This window comes from Tympanuchus pallidicinctus, unplaced genomic scaffold (genome assembly GCF_026119805.1).
Source record: "Tympanuchus pallidicinctus isolate F22 unplaced genomic scaffold, pur_lepc_1.0 scaffold6, whole genome shotgun sequence".
NCBI classification, from domain to species: Eukaryota; Metazoa; Chordata; class Aves; order Galliformes; family Phasianidae; genus Tympanuchus; species Tympanuchus pallidicinctus.
In genome coordinates, this window is record NW_026294780.1 from 36,702,686 (window position 1) to 36,727,191 (window position 24,506).

Here is a 24,506-nt window from a genome sequence, read left to right on the forward strand (position 1 = left end):
CTGTGACAATTAAATACTTAAAACATAATCTTTTCCTTTTTGAGAGAAGATATTTCTGATGTAGCAAGAAAAATGCCACCAGTAAAATAGTCATTATTATATAGACAATGTTCTTCCTCACCACATATGTAAACTGGGAGGATTTTTCTCTCTTAAAAAAAACAAAGAGTATATAATCTCCCTCAGAGTCTTTGCATTACCAAGTACTGCAAGTAACTCAATTCAAATAACCATATTAAGATACTCCAAACATTTATGCATGGTTCATCTTTTTAGTACTTATTCCTAACTTCATTTATCTGCAAGATAATTTTTTTATTAAAAAGTCTACCTTTAAGTAGTATCCTGAATTTTATCTTAAAAGCTTAGCAATATCAATACACTGCTGCTATACTTCGTATTATCTTTGGTGAATTAATCCTAACCAAATGAATCATAGTCTTTACATTTAAACATTTCTTAATAAGTGTGAATGTTAAGTTTGATCAGAAGACTGAAGTAATTACTCGGTTTGCCTATATGAAGATTATTTTAATTCCTAACTTTATCCTGTCACACAGTGCCAAAATTTAATTTCAAGAAAGGATTATAACTAGATTAGCTGTCCTCTTTTTATAAATAAGTAGATAGATAGATAGATAGATAGATAGATAGATAATGTAAGTCATAATACATTTTGAAACTATTTTTATTAATACTTATATTCTGAAATATGTAAGAAGAAGCTACACTGCATTTATATGTCTTACAAACTTACCAGCAAATTACTAAAATAATTGCTTGGATTACAAAAGACTAGTAATTTTAGAGCTAGGTATAAATATGAAAACAATGTGAGGAGAAAATACGAGGATTTTACCATGGAATGTTATACGCAACATGCTGAGAAAGCAAGTATGATATTTACTTAGTGATCTGAGATTGGATTATTAAAGCATGCTTGTCCTGTTTTCAACTATGACAGAGCTGATTTTTTCTTTGTAGTGTCTGGTATAATGCTATATTTCGACTTTAGGAGAAAAATAACGTGACAATATACCAATATTGTAGTTGTTGCTGGGCAGTGCTGTACTGAGCCAAGGGCATTTCTGCTTTTCATCTTTTTGTATTACCCTGCCAGTGAGGGGTAATGAGGGGGCACAAGGAGCTGGGAGGGGACAGAACAAGGACTGCTGACTTAAACTGAAGAAAGAGTTATTTCATATCATATAACATCATCAGAGAAAACTTGAAAAAATGGTAGCAAGTTGGCTGGGTTATCAGGTTGGGAACTAGCTGGGTGTTGGTCAGGGGGTGGTAAGGAATTGTGTTGTGCATCATTTTCTTGTAATTATGTAATTTTTTAATTATATATTTATAATTGTCATTACTGTTATCTATATTTCCTTTTCCTTTTTCTGTTTAGTAAATTGTTTTAACCTCAGCCTTCAAGTTTTACTATTTTTTTCTCAGTTCTCTTCCCCATCCCACTAGGATGGAGTCAGAAAATGACTCTGGTGCTTAGATACCTACCAGATTAAACCAGAAGTATGCTTTAGTAAGGTATGTTGAAATGATGGTCCACACTACCAAGTAACATTAAAGACAGAAAGACGGAAGGAAGGAAGGAAGGAAGGAAGGAAGGAAGGAAGGAAGGAAGGAAGGAAGGAAGGAAGGAAGGAAGGAAGGAAGGAAGGAAGGAAGGAAGGAAGGAAGGAAGGAAGGAAGGAAGGAAGGAAGGAAGGAAGGAAGGAAGGAAGGAAGGAAGGAAGGAAGGAAGGAAGGGAGGGAGGGAGGGAGGGAGGGAGGGAGGGAGGGAGGGAGGGAATAATCTTCATGATTATTCTATTGAAAGAAAAAGAAAGAAAACAAATCAACAAACAAACATAGATTCATGTGGGAACAGAGGATTACTTCCAGATTCTCTCGAAAGCTGTATCTTTAAATTTCTCTCTAGCTTTCAGACCTATGCTTTTTTAGTGCTGAATGTTTTTACTGCTTCAGCATCAGCACCAATATGAATATTTTAACTCTGATTTTTTGTCTTTAACTGCAAAATCATTTATATAGTTTTTTCTTTTCCATTTTATTTTATTTAAGTTTGTTTTATGTCAGACACATCGGAAATCAAAGATGGAAAGATACTTAACTAATGAGATTGGCAATAGGGTGGTGGTAGTACTTACAGATTAAAAGGTAGAAAGGAAATTTTCAAATGTAGAAAGGAAATTTTCAAATGTGAGTATCTAAGATGATTAACAAACTTTCTCTGGTCTAATAAAAAATAATAATTGTGACAACCTATTATAGAAAAAATCTGTACTTTATCACTTATCGCTCATTTCTTGTTTCACATAAAAAACGTAGCCAGGAAGTCACGCTCAAAATCATTATGCAAGTAGAAAATGTATAGACTAAAGAAAATTCAGACAGAAACTGGAGGAACTCCAAGAGCAAGAAAAAAAAATTAAAAAAACATCACATCTAGTCAAGTGTTGAAATTCTGTGTAGATATTTTGAAAAGGAATTCTCAGTTGTGTATTTCTCAAATAAGGGCACAGATTGCGGTATACAGGATCTTAAGCTTTTGCATTAAAGCCACAGATCATGAAGCATCGAACTACAGAGAAGACAATTACTTCAAGAACTTTAACATCAGTTTATCAGCATTTTTAAAAACTATCTCATTTTTCATAATCCTGACTCTTGGCAGTGGTCAGAATTGCTTCTCTCACATTTGCAGTCCAAGAAAAGTGAGGTTTCCTCCAAAAAGAAAATTTTTAATAAGAATATTTTTTATGATCACTGCCAAAAATTCAAACTATGTTTTGATATTTAGATAGATACTCAGAAGCTGGAAATCTATTGTGTTCTGGAAACAGTCTTCTTGAATTGAGAATATAGCCTTCTTCAGACATGAAAGTAAAAAAACATGCCACAGACCTAATCTGAGGTGAGTCACCTAAACATAGTCCAAAGACCCCAGAGGAGGTCAGATTCGGATGGCAGCAGTTATCTTGGTTTCAGATATAAACTATAAAGCATTTTCACCTATACCCTGGCTTCTAAATTAAACTGGGGCAAAATAATCTGTTCAGAATCCTAGAGAATCTCCTTAATATTCATTGTTTCCTAATGTCATTGCTTCTCTGCTTTAGGCTTATATAATATTTTTCAATATACATGTCCATATATGATGTCCATATATGGAAAGAGTGCTTTAAGGGATATATTGCAGTGTAGAAAATCTGCTAACTGGTTGTACTTAACAGGCTGTCAGATTAAGATTGAGTTCCATGCAGTATAGAGAAAGTTTTACTTTGGTAATTCCTCCACAAAACAAATGGAAAAAGCTATAGAAATCTGACTCCCTGATGAAAATGAACACTTAGATTTTGAAATGTGACAAAGTATAAAAATGTTCTTGCAGAACACTTGCTTGATACTCTCAGAAAAAGGGGGGAGGGAAAGAAAAAAAAAAATTGCAAAATATCAAAAATAACAAAATTAAATTTCTTGAAATAAATATATTAGTTTTGTTTCGTAGAACAGATTTATAAAAATTATAGTACTCAATGTTGGTAGTTATATTAAACATCACTAAATGAAATATTAATGCAATATCCTTGTGTGTATGACTATGATTTGAAAGTGTGTTGTTTTTCTCTCTGACAAAGAAAATCAAAATCAAAATAACAGTTTCAGAGCAACTGTGATTACTCATATTTCCATTTATATAATCATTTATATTTCTTGCAGAAGTGAAAGTATCAATCTTATGTTTCTATGTATTTTAAAGTTCAGTTCATAAAATACCATTCAGATTTCATGCTTTGAATAACAAAAAGATATAATCCATTAAAAGCAACTACAAATAGGTGTTTCAAAATTCTATTCCATAAAAAATAGGTTATGTATTTTAGTGAGGAAGTGGATTCAGTATTACCTCTGTGAAAACAGAAGACATAAGGAGTTTTTTATTTTAAAGAGCAGTATGTGCTTATCAGATAATGATTTCTTCTTAGTTTCCTTCAACATCAATAATTTCACTCCTAAGCTTGAGAATAATGTACTTACAAACTAGTAAAAAAGATACAAAGGTATTTAATGTAATATTTGGCTCCCCATTAAAAAAGTACCTTTTTTTTTTTTTTTTTTTTTTTCCCAGACAGCTAAATCAATCCTAACTGTACTACATATGTAACAATATATAAAATACAATATTTTACTTGTAAGAAAAGCACATTTTAGACTGACGTTCTTTTAATTTTCTGCCAAAAGAAATGTAAACACAGTATTCATATGAAAGTAAATATATTCATAATAACTGATGCATTTACTTAGTCAGTAACCCAAGGTAATTAAGTAATTCTTAGCTTTATTGCCTACATAACAGACACAAGCTCTGCTAATCAGCAAAAGTGAAAATGGAACAAACAAAAGAAACGTAGGAAAAGTAGCATTTAAGATTACATCTTATTTTAAAATTTGTATCATATCAGAATCACTGTGATCTTATATCAGTCATGCTTACATTGCCTCCAGCCTCAAAGACTTCTTTGAAACTGACAAATTCACAGAATTTATTTATGTTTCCCTTTCAGAATAATTGGACTCTACATCTTCATCTTCAGACCCAGTTTGTTGTGTATAAGTTCCTCAGGAAAAAAATCTTTTACCCTTAGAGAGCTTGTTGTTTGTTATGGAGACGTTTATTGACCATAAATGAAGGACTGTGTTTCTAGCATCTGATGATTTGAGTTCCTACTATGGAAAATTGTTTTTTTTTTTTTTCTTTTCTTTAGCTAGCAACATATATTGGTATTTAAGAATTTGGCAACATTCTAAAATATTTATTGTTTCTTAGGTGACTTTAAAAACATAATAACATTTGGTTTATCTTCTTTTCAGGTTAAACTAATCTCCTTCCAGCTCATGAAAAATAACTTGTATCACAACAATTTTCCTTTGTTAGGACTTTTAACATGTAAAATTTATGTTTCTGCCAAATTGATATACAGGTTTTTTGGTGTATATTTTTTATTATTATTATTTATTTTATTTTATTTTATTTTATTTTATTTTATTTTATTTTATTTTATTTTATTTTCCATTAGATATCTTTCTCATATATGCTAGTACTAAAAAGTGGATTTTAAGATGTCACTTTAATGAATAATAACTCATTCTAGAGAATTTCAATATATAAACACAAGAACAAAAGTAGAGAGAAAAGAGGGACTGGGAACAAGGCAATATGAATGCAGAATATTTCCGTTTCTTTTCTATAATACACAGTCTATAAAATGAAAAGACCAATTCTTTTTTAATTTAATTGTAATTTATACCTATTATTTTTCATTTCAACTACTATTTGAATTTAGAGTAATAAATATGTTATGACTTACTGATAACTAAATGGCCACAGTTTACACGGACACATTTTATGTTGTCACACAAAATAGAAATTTATTCTTAGAAATAAATAAAATACATATATATATGTTCTGTATCATTGTAGTTTGCTGGCTAATTTAACAGTGCTACTATTTGTTCTTTCCAGAAATACAATTCACTGTCAAGACAAAACAGAGTTTGTACAGTCAAAAGTGTTAGTGGATTCAGAAACAGGAATTATACAAGAGGTGAAGGATAATCTGACATAGGATTCACTCTCAAAACTGATTTAATTTAACAAAACACTGATAGTGAAACAGGAGTTTGAAGATAATTTTTTCTACCACACTACACAAAACATCATCTTATCTTTTTCATTCTGAGACTTTAGGAGTGAGAAAGTGATTTCTGTTCTCATTTATTCTCTTTTGAGTGCCCTAAGCTGTCCTACCTTGCCTATCCTACTATGAAATTAGGCTTCTAGAAGCTTTTAATCCAGATATAAATACTAGCAATATATCCGAATCCCTTTGGCTTCCTTTATTTCAGGCTTTTGTCCAGAGGGAAATCCTGTTTTCTAATGAATCTCTGACTGTCCCTACTTCCTATGTACTGATTCAATATGCAGAATTATTTTGGTTTGTTTGCATGAAACTAAACTGGACTTTCTGTTCAAAGTATATGGAGAAGTCAAAACAGGTGTCTTCATTGTATGATCAAGATTTGAAGAATGACTACTTATAATCACATTTCCATGGAGAATTTCAGTGCTTGAATACTCCCCCCAAATTCAGCAGAAGGAAAATTCAGTTGTTTTGCAAAGTATCAATGGTGGAACATAAGCCGTAGTTGCTTGATTTTCTGATCAATGCTCAAATAAATAAAAAAGGAGGAACTGGCTTCTACATACATGGAGAAGGTTGAGGTGCTAAATGGTCTTCACTGTGTGACAGGTTTCTCAGATATCCCACTCACATACCTGAATTGCTAGATGGATGCTGGGCAAGCATAATCTTTCCCATTGTAAGAGAAGAGCAAGCCAAAGACCATCTCATGAGGCTGAATTTGTGCTTGTGTATGCTAGATGCCATGCATCCTAGGGTCCTGAAGAAATAGACTGATGTATTTGTCTAGTCACTCTCCATTATATTTAAAAAGTTGTGACTGCGTGTTGTGACTGAAAAATGGGAAATACCACTCCCATTTTTAAGAAAGAAAGAAAGAAAAATCAGGGAAACTACAAGCCAGGGAGCCTCACCTCTATAGCCAGGAAGATCATGAAGTAGATCCTCCTGGAAACTATGATAAGGCATACAAGCCAGCACATCTTCCAGATGGGCTGATTGTGCCTGATTAATCTGGTGACTTTCTGTGATGAAGTGTGGACCAACTTTCAGTGGACCAAGGAAGAGCAACTGATGTCATCTACCTTGTCTTGTGCAAGGTCTTTTATATGGTCCCACAGCACATTCTTTTCTCTAAATAAGAAAGATTTGAAGGCCAGGATATTCACTGAATAAAGAGTTTGGATAGTCACAGCCAGAGGCTTATGGTCAACGGCTCTATATTTGGGTGGAGGCTTATGGTGAGTCGTGTCCCCCAGAGATCAAATAGTAGGATCAAGTGTGGCCTCAGAAAATTTTCCAGAAACAGTAAGCTGCATGGGGCTGTTGATACAACTGAAGAAAAATTTTCATCCAGAGGATCTTGAACAAGCAAGAGTAGTGGGCCAATGAGAATCTAATGAGGTTTACAGAGTCACAGAATAACAGAATTGTAGGGGTTTGAAGGTACTTCTACAGATCATCAAGTCCATTCCCATTGCTAAAGAGGGTTCCCTACAGTAGGTACAACCATTTCCTAATGAAGAATATTGAAGATTGTCTGTTCAAAATAATCATGATGTAGGATCACAGATTTTTCAAATTATTTCAAACTTCAATGTCAAATTAAAATAAAATAGCAATTGTTAGCTTGTTTTTAGAAACATTTCCTTTAGTAATTATCACACACAGAATCACACAGAATTGTAGGGGTTGGAAGGGAACTCCAGAGATCATCGAGTCCAACCTCCCTGCCAAAGCAGGTTCCCTACAGCAGGTCGCACAGGTAGGCATCCAGGCAGGTCTTGAACATCTCCAGAGAAGGAGACTCCACCACCTCCCTGGGCAGCCTGCTCCAGTGTGTGAGAATCCTTCTTTGGTTTTTTTTTGGCTCAAAGCTTGCTTCCTGAGGTATTTCTTGTGATAAGACTCTGAGTGATTTGTTGAGGAGGCAAGTGATGGGTGCTAACTGTGTGACAATTGATATCGCTTTGGGAACATTTGAAAGCCCCTTCCTCCAGAGCTGCTTGCTCTGTAGAAGAGCAGATGAGAGTGCTCAGGAGTGTTTACTGGCGGAAGATCCGGCCTGTGACTAAACAGCTCCAGATAGGTGTGGGAAAATTGGGGAACGATTCCATCGTGTTCTGTGAGAAACAGGATGCAGATGGGCATCCCTGCTCCCTCTTATCTGCTGGCAAGGCCCGGAAGATGGGAACAAAGGAGTTTCTGCTGAGATCCCAGAGCCAGAAGCTGCCACTCAAAGGAGAGCTGACTCAACCACTTTGGATTTGAGCTGTCACTCCAAAGACAGCTGACTCGACCACTCTGAAACTTTTGAAAAGGAGCCGTCATCACCATGGTCGTCGTCGTCATCCTTCCTCGTCGTTGTCAACAGAACAACTCTGCCTGACGACCCACCACTACTGAAGATCAAAGACTGAACTATGAACCTCGCTGGATCCATGGTGGTGACTATGTCCCTCTTGCTGCCTATAAAGACCCCTTGCTTCTTCTTTTCTATCTTTTCTATCGCCCTCCTTCCCTTCCCCATTACCCTAATCATAATAGTGCCCATCCTCCCCTTCCCCATTTCCCTGATTAAGATTTGTAATAAACTGGTTGGACCAACATTTGAACCGTTGCTTCTTAATCTCACGCTGGATATACAGATATTAAAAGAACCTCCTCTCCCTCCTATAAATTGGAGCGTGACACAGTGCTCCATCGCCCTCACTGTAAAGAAATTCTTGCACACATTTGTGCAGAACTTCCTATGCTGCAGTTTCCAGCTGTTTCCCCTTGTCCTGTCTCCACTCACCACTGAAAAGAGTCCATCCTCGCCATTCTGCCCCCCACACCTTAGATACTTATAGACCTGAATCAGGTCCCCTCTCAGTCTTCTTTTCTCAAGGCTGAACAGACCCAGTTCACTCAGCCTTTCTTCATAGGAGAGATGCTCCAGGCCCTTCACCATCTTTGTGGCCCTCTGCTGGACTCTTTCCAAGAGATCCCTGTCTTTTTTCTACCGGGCAGCCCAGAACTGGAGCAGTACTCCAGATGAGGCCTTACCAGGGCAGAGTAGAGGGGGAGGATCACCTCCCTTGACCTGCTGGCCACACTCTTTTTAATGCACTTCAGGATGCCATTGGCCCTCTTGGCCACAAGGGCACACTGCTGGCTCATGGCCAACCTGTTGTCCACCAGGACACCCAGGTCCCTCTCCGCAGAGCTCCCCTCCAGCAGGTCATCCCCCAACCTGTACCAGAGCATGCAATTATTCCTCCACAGGTGCAAGACTCTACTTGCTTTTGTTAAACCTCATCCAGTTTTTTTTTGCCCAGCTCTCCAGCTTGTCCAGGTTTTGCTGAATGGCAGCACAGCCTTCAGGCGTGTCAGCCAATCCTCCCAACTTCGTATCATCAGCAAACTTGCTGAGGGTGGCCACTATCCCCTCATCAAGGTAATTGATGAAGATGTTGAACAAGACTGGACCCAGCACCGACCCCTAAGGAACACCGCTAGTTACAGGTCTCCAACTGGACTCTGCACCGCCAATGATGACCCTCTGCGCTCTACCAGTCAGCCAGTTTTCAACCCACCTCACTGTCCACTCATCTATCCCACACTTCCTCAGCTTTGTTATAAGGATGTCGTGGGGGACAGTATCAAATGCCTTGCTGAAATCAAGGTAGACTACATTCACTGCTCTCCCCCCATCGACCCAGCCAGAGACAAAATCATAGAAGGCTACCAGGTTGGTCAAGCATGACCTCCCCTTGGTGAACCCATGCTGATTTCTCTTGATAACCTCCTTTTCTTCCAGTTGTCATAAGCTTTTTTAGGGGGTTGGAGAATATTCCCTACAAGGAATGACTGAAGGAACTAGGGCTGTTTAGTCTGGAAAAGAGGAGGATGAGTGGAGATCCTATTGCTCTCTTCAAATATCTGAAAGGCAATTGCAGCAAGAGCGGAGCTGGTCTCTTCTCACTGATGACAGGTGACGGGACAAGGGTAAACAGCCTCAAGTAGTGCCAGGGGAAGTTTAGGTTGGATATCAGGAAAAACTTCTTTACAGAAAGGTTTGTTAACCACTCAATAAGCTTCCCAGGGAGGTATTTGAGTCACCATCCCTGAATGTGTTTAAAAACTTTTTGGTTGTGGTGATCGGGGACATGATTTAGTGGAGGATTGTTAGAGTAATATGGTTAGGTTGTGGTTGGACTTGATGATCTTTAAGGTCTTTTCCAACCTGAGCAGTTCTATGATTCTAAGATTCCGTGATTCTAAGATATTTTGATGCTTCATTAAGTTTGTTCATATAAATTCCCCGTACTAGATTTGACTGGGATAATGTTAACTTTCCCCACACTATTCCATACAGTGCATTTGTAACTAAAACTGAAATGATATCCCACAAATATTTTGTCTGTTTCTGAGCAGCACTGGCACAAAATCAGGGCTCTCTCCAATCTCTGCCAAAGTGAGTAGGACGGCAGTAGGCAAGAGGTGTGTGTGGGAGACGGGGAGGGAGGGCGGAGGAGAGGAGGGCATCACTAAGACAGTTGATCTATACTGACCACAAGGACATTGTATGCTATATGATGTTACTCTCAGCATTAAAAACAGGGAAAGAAGGACAATACCACAATGGTGCAACTCCTCCATCTTCTATATTATATATTTGTACATTTTTTCAATCTTTTTTTTTGATTCAGAAAAGCCTTCTTCATAAATGTTTCTTCTTGGAGTACTCTGCCTTTTGCTTTCACTGTTCAAATAGCTCTCCAATCAAAAAAAAAAAAAAAGTGTCTGTAGAGAATAGCCATTCTACATACGCTTTTCTGGCTAAAGAGGGTCACGTCCCAGGCATTTTTCTATCTTAATTGTAAGTCCCAAAACAATTTCAGATATTTATCAGAAGAAAATAACAAAACAACAGCAAAAAAATCCAATAATATTTTTCTCATTAATATTTCAGATTTCCAGTCTCTCAACTTCAGAATTAACTGTAGTATTACAGGAACACAGGAAATTATACTGTATGCTTTATACCTGCATGAGGCCTGTGAAGTTCTCTAAATTAACAAGGATCAATCTTATTTTATCTTATGTTGTGGTTTAACTCAGCAAGCAGCTAAGCACAACACAGTTCTTTGCTCTCCTTCCCCCTCACTGGAGTGGAAGAGAAAAAGTAAAGAAAAAACAACCAACCGAACGAAAAAAACAACAGCCAAGTAGAACTCATGGGTTGAGATTAAACAGTAAAGGAAGAGAAAGCGAAAACAATTATAATAATGATAATAATATATATTTACAAAGTAAGTGATGTACGACATAATTACTCACCACACACTGAACCATATCCAGCCAGCACTGAAGGTGTGGCTGCAACCTGACCAATGCTCCTCAAATTTTAAAGCTTCTTTCCCATGACATAGTATGGTATGGGATATTCTCCTGTCCATTTTAGGTCAGCTGTCCTGGTTCTGCCCCCTCCAAACAACTTGTGCCCCCTCAGTATCCCTTGCCAGCAGGACAGTACATGTTGAAACATCCTTGGCTCTATGCAGCCATTGCTTAGAGAGAACTGAAATATCAGCATTGTTTTTCTCCCAAAGCCTAAACATAACATCATACCAAACACCATGAAGAAAAAAAAAAATATATCAATTCTGTCTCAGCTGAAACCAAGACACTTATTTTAATGTAATTTATCTTATGAGCATTAAAGGTAAATTGCAAAGCATTTGACAAAGATACATAAATTAAAGTTTCTTCATATATATATATTTCCTTAAACTATTACAGTTTCTCCTCAACAGCCAAAGAACATGAGCTAGAATATAATAGTAATATATTTAATAAATATATTTACAATAAATGACAAATATACAGGGAAAAAATAATAAAATGATATACCATAAAATAATCTCATGATATCTACTTTTGGTTATTCCTGACAGAACTTTGTTTCATTCATGTTGCTTTTTAAAAACACTTTAATGACACGCACACACCAAAATATTGTTCCTGTTTCTAACATTCTTTCTGACTGTCAGCATATGTAGTCTCATATAGATACTTGACCACGGGAATGGAGGATATTTTGAGTGGAGGAAATTGTCACTAGACACCTGAACTGATGCTCTGAACTGACTTCCACATATTTCTATGCAAAATAGTGATATAGACAAGTAAAGTTGATACATTTTATTTCAAACCACCTATGCATTTTTTTTAAAACTATATATATAGAGAGAGCATATATATTTCTCATTCACTCTCTGTGATTTAGACTTACAGGCAAAAGAAGCTTCATTGACCTTGCACTTTTTCTACTATATTCTACTTTGAGGAAAATGGTTGATATATGCTTATGTGACCTTGTTTCCCAAAGTGTGTTTTATAGTTTTGAAACTGACATTTAAAATTATGCTCTTTGAAAGCTGCATGTTATCAAATCAATTAGAAAATTTTGTTTACCTTATGGGCAACTGGCTGCCTGTTTTCCATACTGAAATACTAAACACTGAAGCACTGAAGTGCTGCAAACATCTTAATTGTGACTTGATATTTAGTACTAAGAACTAGAAATATCTTGGCTCTCTACACTGTCAAGAAATTGCATGATATGAAGTTATTTTAGAGCCTTTAAATTGTTTGGAGGGAGGGAGAAAAGGAGGTGATGAAGAGTGGGAAGAGAATGACAGACACAGAGAATATAATACATTTTTATTCATTCATCTACATTTTTAAAAGTAACCTATATTTCAGTGGTTAGAATGCTTATTCCAGGAACCTGCCAAAATAGACTTAAATATTCTGTGAAGAGGAATAATTTTGTCTGATCTCTCTTTTCCTAGGAATCACTTTTGATGAAAAATAAAATAGTAAATCTTGTATTTCACCTACCTTAAAGAAAAGTATGGAAATCAAACCTCTGACTTCAACACAAGATGGTAGTGAACTGCATTTAGCACCTAAGAGATTCTAAGCTGAATTGACTTTCTGAAAATGTCTGGAAATAACTGAGTGAAGACAGTGCATTTTACAAGCTCGTATTTGAAAAATGACCTCCTCATAGAAAATTTATCTTAGAATGAAATTACATTTTTTTTTTCCTAGTAGAGGTAAAATGTTTAAAATAGATATTGAAGAATTTGAAGAATTCATTTCAAAAGTTTGAAAGATTACTTTGGATATTTTATTTGGTTGCACTGATGTCATAGAAAGATCTGATTGAGGTGAAAGAAAGATATGATGGCTCTTTTGAGTACAGAAAGAAGAGTGTGGCCCAAACACACACCCACAGAAAAAGTGTTTGGAACCTTAAGTCCTTAATAGCTTTTATAAATCCACTGTCAATTTTTATTCACTGTTAATGCTCTGTCTCATTCCAATTTATAAGAGTGAGAGGAGGTTCTCTGATATATGTATACCTGATATGAGATTAAGAAACAACGGTTCAAATGGCAGTCCAACCAGTTTATTTTAAGTCATTATCTATCAGGGAGATGGGGAAAGGGAGCCCAGTGACTACTATGCATTAGGGTGATGGGGAAGGGAAAGTGGGCAATAGGAAAGATAGGAAAGAAGCAAGAATTACTTAAAGCAGGGATAGTCACCACCAAGATCCAGCAGCGTCCCATTGCATACCGTTCCTATGGTCCGAGGTAAAAGCGTAGGGGAGAGCAGCAGCAGAGTGCCCAGCCTTAGGCAACAAGCAGGTACAGCAACAAGATAAGTCCAGGAGGAAGCGTCAGATCTCCGGTAGCAGGCCCAGGAGAGTCCATCAGCATATAGGCATCACATCATGAGGCTTACGATATCAGAAACCTCTTCTTCAGCATGCAGGCATCACATCATGAGGAATCTGTTGTCAGAAAACCTATCCTCACGGTTGTTGATCCCTCTTTTTATCCTTCTTCTTCTGCCAGCATGGCATTCCTGGGCACTTGGATAAGAGTCATGTGCAGCACCCCTGAGATGGCCATCTTCCTTGAGATAAGCTCACACAAAAGACTGCTTCTCAGCCATTAAGCTGTAGCTTATCTGTCTCATTGCCCCTGGCCTGCAAATCTTCAGACAAAAGATTTTGCCAACTTTGACCATAACTTGCCTGGACTTGTCCATCTATGTCCTCAGCAAGCTTTGAGATAATGGCGCAAAATAATAATTTCTTACATACCCATAAATTTATTGTAGATATATTCTACCTTCAGAAATCTGGAATCCTACCCTTAAAATGGGATTTTCCTCACTCCATTGTGGAATTAATTGTGATATAGGCAGTTTATACATTTAGCATAAATCTCCACTCTCTTGTCATTTATATTATACTGTCACGGTTTTATGATTTTTTTTAAAATATTATTATTTTTTTTATTGTTGTTGTTATTGGTATTCCACATCATAACATCACTAGCGCACTGGGAGTTAAAGAGTTGATACTATAGTTCTGTGGAGTGATGATAGCTCTGGATACAGTCTAAGAAGAAATGAACTACAGCTCCCAGAAGACTTTACCATTGCTTTTCCTTTTTCCATTCAGAGGAAAAGATAAAACAGTGTGGGAGCCACAAGACTGCTTTGCTTTCTTTTCTTTTTTCTTTTTTCTTTTTTTTTTCTACTCTTCTCAGTGATGTATGTTCCCTAGCAATCTTGACTACAGCATTAGAGTAAGGCCTTCAGTTTTTGGACATTCTCATTTATTATCTTCAATTCCAATTGTATTGTATTATATTGCATCATCTTGAATTTAGCAAATTAGTTTTCTTAGCTCATTGCCTCTGTTGTTTTCCGCCTCTAGGTTCATCTCCCTACCTTCCCACTTCCCTCTTTCCTGCAGCATAGGTCCATGGGTCCCCCTTCCCCATTAGTCACAGAATGAGGCCAAATCAGGGCAGAACTGTGTCATATGCCTAGTATAAGTCTATTGTGACAGAGACATTCTTTCATGTTTGTACAACAAACACATATAAATCCTTAGGGTACAAACACATAGCATTTGTAGCAAAAATATCATAAAGAGTGGCTTCTAGGAATTATTTTCAATATACTTTTGAAGAAATTCTGTTTTCTTATTAGCATTCTGTATGAATATGGGAAGAACACTGCCAGTGAAGGATATCTGGGAAGCTTTCCATCAGTCATATTGATCTCCAGTTCCAAATAAATAATTCCAGGTTAATTGCTGTCAAATATGTATATATTTGTGTGTAAAGTATTTGCACTTAGGTGATTTTTGTTTGTTTGTTTTACAATACATATATATATATTGATGATTACATTAATGGAAACATCTGGAATTTAACTGAAACCATATTCATAGAGATTAAAGTAGTAATCAATTATTTAGATTAAAGACATGAAAGAGAATGTTAGAGTTAGAAGCTAGCATGTTGCATATTCTTTCAGGCTTGCTGTTAACAGTCTTAAACATAAAATCGTGTACACTTTAGATAATGCAATATTTTCAGAATTAATCATGGCAAATAAGGAAAATATACAATTAAGGTTACTCATGTTTAGAGGTGTCTATCTATCAGTGTGACTTTTAATTTTATTTTCAACCCACAATGTACTTGGATTAATATTTAATATTAAAAAAATAAAAAATCAAAAAACAAACAAACAAACAAACAAAAAAACCACAAAACCACAATATCTATCTTTGCTTTGGCCATTAGGTATTGAGTTTAATCTAGATTGGTAGAATTCTTTTTATATTGAATGAAAAGCTATAATCATCTCTAGAAAATTTTTAATTTTACTGATTTTAGGATGATTGGATTGCATAGTTGAAAAAAAAAAAAAGATTAAATTGTGAATGCTAGCAGACTGAAAACAATTGCGTACTGCAATATGGGTGTAGAGATGAATGTCAGAAATAGAATTTCTTCTTCTTGCAGAAACATTGTATTTACTAACTACAAGAGGTGCAGGCTATTTGTAAAATCTGGTAACTCTTAAACGATTCTGACATGCATATATATATATATATATATAATTCTCTAGCTAATAAATGAATAAAGGGAAATTTGTTATATTGTTAAAATTATAAAAGTATTTGAGCATGAACAATGGGAAACACATGAGGTACCTCAGCCGTAACCCAAGGAGTCTGCTGTTTGGTCCAAGGAGCCATCCTAGAAACCATTCTAGAAACATGACCAGTTGAAGTAGAATACTTCCTCAAACTACACTGGGGTCAGATGTACACTGCAAAGATGACATTTGGCCTTCATCCCCACGACCACTGGCACGATCACCAGGAAGCACCATGCATGTGTAGAAGAGCTAGTTGGGGGTAGAGTTTGAGTTGTAGAATAGGCATAGAATATTTTAATGGATTTCTAGAAGCAATTGTAATGACCACTCCTTGTCTTAAAAATACCATGAATATGCATGTATTCCTTCTATAAATAAATATGTTTATCTGCTTTTGGTGCCAGGAAGCGGTGACCCTGTTGCATCCAGCACCTAATAAAATCACTTTACTTTATAACTACTTTGTCGTTTTTGAGTTTGATTCCACAAGTTATAAAGAGACATGATATCAGCCCCAGAAGGTCCCAGAACTAGACATAATGCTCCAGATGATCTCTTAAGACTCCTCCTGGAGTATCATGTCCAGTTCTGGTGCTTCCAGCACAAGAAGGACATCAAACTTTGGAGTGGTTCCAGAGGAGGGCTGTGAAGTTGATCAAGGGACTGGAACACTTCCCCCATGAGGCCAGGCTGAGAGAGCTGCAGTTCTTCAGCTGAGTGCAGAACAAAGCTAAGTAACACGCAGGGATGGATTTTGGCCAAAGTCACACAAAAGTGGCAACTAGAAGCAGCAGCATAGCATGAAGTAAAGCACTGCAGTAAAGCAGAATAAGAAATCCTTTTACAAATATATCAATGGCAAGAGAAAAATCAAGGATAATCTCTATCCTTTAGTTGATGCGGAGGGGAATGTGACCACAGATGACAAGGAGAAGGCTGAGGTCCTCAATGCCTTTTTTACATCTGCCTTTAATAGTCAGACCAGCTATCTTCAGGGCACTTTGCGCCCTGATCTGGATATCTGGGCTGACACGCAGAATGTCTCCCCGGAGATCGAGGTGGAGACAGTTAGAGAGCTCCTCCTCCATCTGGACAGTCACAAGTCCATGGGACAGGATGGTCTTCATCCTAGGGTGTTGAGGGAGTTGGCGGGGGTGATAGCTAAGCCGCTATCTACCAGCGCTCCTGGTTGACTGGAGAGGTTCCAGAGGATTGGAGGCTTGCTGATGTGACTCCCATCTACAAGAAGGCCATAAGGGGGATCCAGGGAACTACAGGCCTGTCAGCCTGACATCAGTGCCAGGGAAGGTCATGGAACAAATCCTCCTGGGAAAGATCACACAGCTCGTGCGCGATGTCCACTGGATCAGGCCCAGCCAGCATGGGTTCATGAAAGGCAGGTCATGTTTGACCAACCTCATCTCCTTCTACGACTGGGTGACCAGATTGGTAGATGAGGGAAAGGCAGTTGATGTAGTCTACCTAGACTTCAGCAAAGCCTTTGACATGGTCACTCACAGTATCCTTCTGCGGAAACTGGCTGCCTGTGGCTTGGACAGTTTTACCCTCTGTTGGATAAGGAACTGGCTGGAGAGCCATGCTCAACAGGTGGTGGTCAATGGAGTGAAGTCTAGCTGGAGACCTGTTACAAGTGGTGTCCCCCAGGGGTCGGTGCTGGGGCCCATCCTATTTAATATCTTCATTGACGTCTCGTCTTAGATGAAGGGATTGAGTGTACCCTGAGTAAGTTTGCAGATGACACCAAGATGGGAGGTGGTGTCGATCTGCCTGAGGGCAGGGAGGCCCTGCAGAGGGATCTAGATAAGCTGGATCGCTGGGCTGAGGTGAATGGGATGAGGTTTAACAAGGCCAAGTGTAGGGTTCTGCACTTTGGCCACAACAACTCCATGCAGCGTTACAGGATTGGGGATGAGTGTTTGGATGACTGTGAAGAGGAAAGGGACCTGGGGGTGTTGGTTGATGCTCAGCTGAACATGAGCCAACAGGGTGCCCAGGTGGCCAAGAGGGCCAATGGCATCCTGGCCTGCATTAGAAACAGTGTGGCCAGCAGGAGCAGGGAGGTGATCATCCCCCTCTACTCAGCACTGGTGAGGCCGCACCTCGAGTACTGTGTTCAGTTTTGGGCCCCTCACTACAAGAAAGATGTTGAGGCCCTGGCCCTGTCCAGAGAAGAGCAACAAAACTGGTGAGGGGTCTGGAGCACAAGTCTTATGAGGAGCAGCTGAGGGAGCTGGGATTGTTCAGTCTGGAGAAGAGGAGGCTCAGGGGAGACCTCATTGCACTCTACAACTTCCTGAAGGGAGGTTGTGGTGCAAAAGGGTCTTGACTATTGTCCCAGGCAAATAGTAGGACTTGAGGAAACGGCCAGAAGTTATACCAGAGGAGGTTTAGGTTGGATATTAGGAGAAACTTTTTCTCTCAAAGGGTGGTCAGGCACTGGAATGGCTGCCGAGGGAGGTGGTGGAGTCGCCGTCTCTGGCAGTGTTCAAGAGGCATCTGGATGAGGAGCTACGAGATATGGTTTAGTAGCTTGTGGCATGGGTGGTTGGACTAGGTGATCTTGCAGGTCATTTCCAACCTTGTGATTCTGTGATTCTGTATGAACTGATACAACTTATTTATCATTCCCAGCTCAGCAGAGACTTTTCTGCAAGAAAGAGAAGACCTATCAAATGTTACACTGTGCATCAGTGAGTAAGAATGTGAGTTAAACAAGCAGCCTGCTGTAAACTCATTGTCTGGTGGTTAGATCCACTGTTATTCAGATGCACTATGATTTGTCATTTACTCAGTTTCATCCAAGTGCCTGTAGCACTCTTGTCTGTTTCTCACACTGATGTGATTACCATCTGCAGTAGGACAGCATGCAACAGTTAAGAACTTTTCGAGAGTTTCCACTTCCACTACCCAAACGTATAACTCTTGTGTTACAAGGGCAAAGAGACACCTGCTGGTTGGACAGCACAGAAACGTAGTTCCAATGCATAGCTGCAGTAGTTAGATAGAGGTCATTCTTGTGTCCTCCCTTTACACCTACTTAATGGGACATATCTTTTTAGTTTGGATCATGAGACTATATGCAAGAGGTAAATACATGAGTGATAACAGTAAATTTAACAGCTTATCAATTTTCTCCCTGTAATTTTTACCCTAAGATTATAGAAATTACTTAACAGTTTTATTTGCTGTTTTATTAATTTATATTGTGTAGTTCTTAACCAACTCTTCACTGTCACTTTTGGCTTTCATTACCATTATTATCTTTTTCCAGATAATTGATTATTATAGTTGAAAACAACAACTCCTACAGGATTTTCCTGTTTCTCATACTGTGAAAAGTGGTAATCTTATTCCTACCTTCCCACTGGCAATCATTAACTTGTGGTTACTGAATAAACTGAATAAAACTTTCCTCTTGTACTAGGACAGTTTATTTTGGGTAAGGGACTCTAAGAAGGGTCGTCAAAAACTTTTTTTGAAATATGCTTCCTTAGTACACTCTTGCTGATATGCTCATAAATTCCCTCAAAGAACTTTAATAGTTTATAGCATCATTTCTTGTTGACTCTGCGTTATACTTGGCACCATCTCCACTAACTTCAATCTCTGCTGTAACATTTTCCAAGCACAGAAACCAGAACTGATTGCTTATAATTCTTTATATTTTCCTAGAATCTCTTTAACATTGTCATATTAGCTGACATTTAAAAATTGGTGACTTTTTCTAAATTCCTCTTCCTAGTGAAGAGTTTTCTAATTAATTTTCTACAGAATTCATAAATAATGTTTCTAACAAACTATTAATGGATAGTTATAAAACTGCTGTAAAAAAACACAAAAAAAAAAAAACACAAAAAAAAAACCAGAATGAGTTCAATAGAACTCCACTTATTTATTCTAAATGCATTCTGACATTCTTCTTCTGTAATACAGTTCCTCTATAAATTCTTCAGTTTAAACATTCTTCCTCAGTGACAACAACGCAAAAATTTTCTATCCATGAATGGTCCTTATGTTACAGAATAATCTGTTTCCTATTCAGACTCCCTGTAAGATTCCTGCTTCTGCTTTGATTAAAACAATATTATTTAGCAGTATTTTATATCTATCAAAGTTTCAGCTCAAAATCTGTTTTTGTCTTGTCTCATATCAGAATTTTGCTGTTCTTTATTTATTCAGTAGAAGGATTCATCTACAGTTTTATGAGATTCAAAGGACAAAAAATGACTGCAAATGAATTTTTAAAATATTATATATAGGACAACAATCAATTAATAGATTCACTCCCCAGGGCCTCTAAATTTATTTCTTGATACTTTATATGTAATCACTATCAAGATCCCATTTTACTTAGTTTATGATTTGGTGCTATTACTTGTAGTAACATAAGGAAAAGCATTATTAAAGTGAATAATGCTACATAAAGAAAGGGAAGATAATAGAAACACTTAGAGAAGAAATAAACATTTCTAAAGAGGAGAGCTGGATGATTTATGATTAAATTTTATGCTTTGATGGTTTTCAATTCTCTGAAAGCTAGTGATAATAAAGAAAATTACTTCTTATTCTGATCAGCAGCTTAAATGAAACCAATATGGCCTAAATAATCCAACCTTTATATGTTAGTTAAAAGTGCTTTTATCTCTTAGGGCTAAAGTGGATAATGAAACTTGTTACTTAAGGAATTTATCAGCGACAGTGGAAATTTTGATAATTTTGTGTTGCACATGTAGGGTTTCAAAATTACGTATGATTAAAATGTTGTTGCCATGGCTAAGAGGGAGTCCAATGAGCTGTGAATTAATACCATCAAAGGGAACAAAAATGGAATTAATAGAAATTTCTTTTTCTCTTATTTTCAATTAGTGATGAAAGAGAATTTCTTTTTCTTTTCCTAAGTGCCTCAGAACATATTTTAAATTGTCTTACTAAGAAGAAATACAAATAATTCCTTAACTTTACAGTCTGTTTAGATAAGCTGCAAAAATAGCTGCTGTTAGATAATGGAGAAAGATCTTTACGGAGTTTTGAGGTTTAAAGCTGACATACATGTTTTAAGCTGATATATATGGACAATTTAATGTTAGAACCAGAGTAACTTGCAGTGTCATCTGGATAAAGAAAGATTGCTGGTTAAGGAAAATGTCTTAAATTAAAATTTGTGGGTAACAATTAAGGAATACGAGGCATCAAATACCGTGATCTGAATTCAGAAATATTTTGTATTGAGGTATGAGGTAAAACATGGACTTCAGAATGCGTAAACACTATGCCTGCAGTTATCTAAACATGCACCAAATTATCTCTTTCCTGAAGGACCTTCACCTTAATGGATTAAGTCAAAGGTGCAGCTAAGATGAAAAGTACAAAGCAATTTCTATTATATGCTGAATATATTGACAGAATAAAGAACAAAACAAAAGCACGTTGTCCTCAGGCTCAGTTCAGTGAGGTGACTACCAATATGTCCTGTCTTTAAAATTATTGGCAATTACTTAATTATCCAGGTAAAAATATTTGCAGCTGATGTACAAAATCATTATGAAATATGAATATACTGAATATTAGATATTTAAATGTGTTATCTTTAGAGTCATTCTTTATCATGGGTGTCCAACCTTTTGGCTTGCTTAGACTGCATTGAATGAAGAGAAATTGTCTTGGGCTGCTTATATATAGGTTGCACTAAAACATCACTTCCTATTTGTTTCCATGGAAATCACAAATAGCACAATGATACTATTTAATAGAATACGTTCTCAGCTACAAAACACTATTTTTCATCATAGTCACTGACATTTGCTATGCATTTTTGCCAGCAGTGCACACTCTATACTCGAATTCCATTATCAGAATGAAATGCATGGTTGCATATGTTTTGCTGCTCACAGAACTGCGTTTAGCCAGTGCATCAAAATGCACAAAATTATTTGACATCACTTGAGTTAGCAGTACACTGCTCCCCCATTTTGTTCTAATTTCAGCCCAGACAGTGTTAATAGAGCACTGGCAGTTCCATTTTTTTGCTGAGCAGTGGTTGTGTTTCTAGAGCTGGCACAAGAAAAACTTGAAACAATCTGTCATTTTGATGGCACCAATTGTAGATATCCTAGGAATTATGTAATACTTTGTCAGAGACCATAATATAACTGTGAATTGGTTTAATTGTGAAACACTGGTCACCATTAGTTAAAACTAAATGTGATATGGCAGTTTTAACTAATTTTAAATCAAAAACCAGTAATAAACATCACAATCAAAATAGTACCTCATATTTACGCTAATATCAAATATAAATCTTAGCTCTGTGTATTCCATTCTTGAAAGTCAGTAATATGACTTCATGTTGACTGCTAGAACAATTGCAAATGGTGCCTGCAGGGGTGAACAAACTGGTGATTGTAGCAGGCATACAGTTTTTCTTTTTTGTGAGATACAAGCAAGAGATAGCTGAAGGTTCAGTCTTTCCTTTCCCATCTCATTATGAGGAGGGTAAGAGGTGACTTATGTGTTTCTGGCCTTTGAACTCTCTTTCTCTCCATCAGAAACACTTGAGAGCAGATATCTGCCTAGAGCCACAAAAGCTATTAAAAATTACAAAAGCTCAGATCAGCAATAGTGTTCTGCAGTTCAGCCAGGTTTTGCAGTTTGAGAATTGCAAATATATTATGTCTGCTGGTATAAAGTAGTGCCTTTGGGAAAATATTCTGAAAAATACACAGGGGGTGTAGTCCGACACTCAAGCAAGGAAATAGAGACTTGCTATAGTAACTATAATGTAAAATTCAGTACTTTTCAAAAGTGACCCAAGCATTTAGATGCCTAATCTGTATGTGTGAAAAATCACTTTTCAAAATACTCAAACTCATAATGTACTTAGAATATCTCTTTATTAGCATTTTAGTTGCGGCATAAACATTTAAATAGATCTCTCCATTGTCATCTTTCACCTCCCTGCCTTCCCACCACCCCACCTGAGTATATAGAGTGTATACCTATCATAAAGCACAAACCCAGAGAGTAAAACATGATCTCTTCCACATGAAAGCACTCCAGGAGGTGAGTTCCAGGAAGGCACGGAATGTTTACTAATTCTGAGAAGAATCTTATTCCAAAACAACCTCTTCTCTACTCCACATTCTGTAGTCTAGTAAATAATTTTTGCCTTTGTAGCATTAAGAAGTGAGCCAAAAGTTTTCAGGACTCCAAGGACCTATCTGAGTTTTTCTTGGCCTGAGATGGCACTAGCTTGTCGCAGCAATCCTGGAACACCATTTGTGACCATTTGCCATTCTGCTATAGCTGAATATCTGAGAATACACAGTGAAGCTCTAACATCCTCAGGTGCCATACTACAGCATACAGCAAACCCTCAAATTAGTCTGTATACAATATTCCAGCTTAAGATCATAACCAGTGAGAAAGTAGACAATGATAAAAAAAAAAACTATCAGCAGTTTACGGCTAGTTCAGTAAAATTCCATGACTGCAGATCTGTGCCTACGGAAAGGGGAAACAGGGAACCCCAAATAATTGAAAACAGCAGCAACCATCTGAAGAGAAACAAATTTAATTTACTAAATATGGTATCAGAATGCAAGATAACACACTAAAATACAGTATAATTAGAATTGAGGCTAAGAAATCAAATATAATGAGAGTGAAAAGTGGAAAAGCCTCACTATAACACTGAGGTGAGATGCGCAGTCGGGTCGAGTAGCAGGGAGGAGAGAGAGACAAAAAAAAAGGGAAGATATTGTGACCTTGCCAGGGGTTATATCTTTTCTCTGAATGCAAAGTCTTCTGGGGTATGTAGTTCTCCTCTTCCAGACGGGTGCCCAGAACTGGAGCATTAACTCCTCAACTCCCAGTGCACTATATGATGTTATGCTGTGGAATACTATAACCAAAAATCATAAAACCATGACAAAAACATGTAAAAATAGCCTGAAATGTTTCTCAGGTGTGTGAAATAGCTTTACTACTAGTTGTGGTGTCCTGCTGCAGCTCACTCAGTGGAACACTTCCCTCTCATTCTTGACAGAAACTGCATCCATTAGGCTAAGGACTCCTTTTCTCCAAACTAGACAACCCAGATGTCCTCCAGCTCTTCGACCAGCTTTACTTCCCTCCCCAGGGGGGATGTCATAACACTATTTTTATAGTATAAGTATCTTAAAATATATTAATATTCATAACTACTTTTTTTTTTTTTTTTTTTTTTTTTTTTAAATAGATATTGTGGAACCTTGAACTGCACTCAGTATTCAAAGTTAGTCTGAACAAAAGTTAAATATGGTGGGAGAATTGTCTCTTTTGACCACTAAATTAGTATACTTTTTGATACGATTGACAGATTTCAGTGATATCTTCAAGTTCTCAATTTTTCAAGACCTGGATGTTTATTCATTTTCTTACCAACCGAAACTTGCTTAATCCCAAAACTCTAATTTTAAAAGTTTGAAAAGTATGTAGTTAGATAGTTGTAGTTAGCATATGCATGGCTTAATTTATTTTATTTTATTTTATTTAGATGCTTATGCACAAGCAAACAAACAAAAAACAGCAACAACAGAGTACATACTTAGAAACTTGCAGAAGCTTAGAAAGTAAAAATTAATTAGTAGTGTCATATTTCATGGCATGTAGGTTCTTGTCCCTTGCCTCACAAGTTTCCGTAAAGGTCAGTAATTCATGTTGTCTGTAGCAGTGGATGTCAAGGGAAGCTACAAGTTT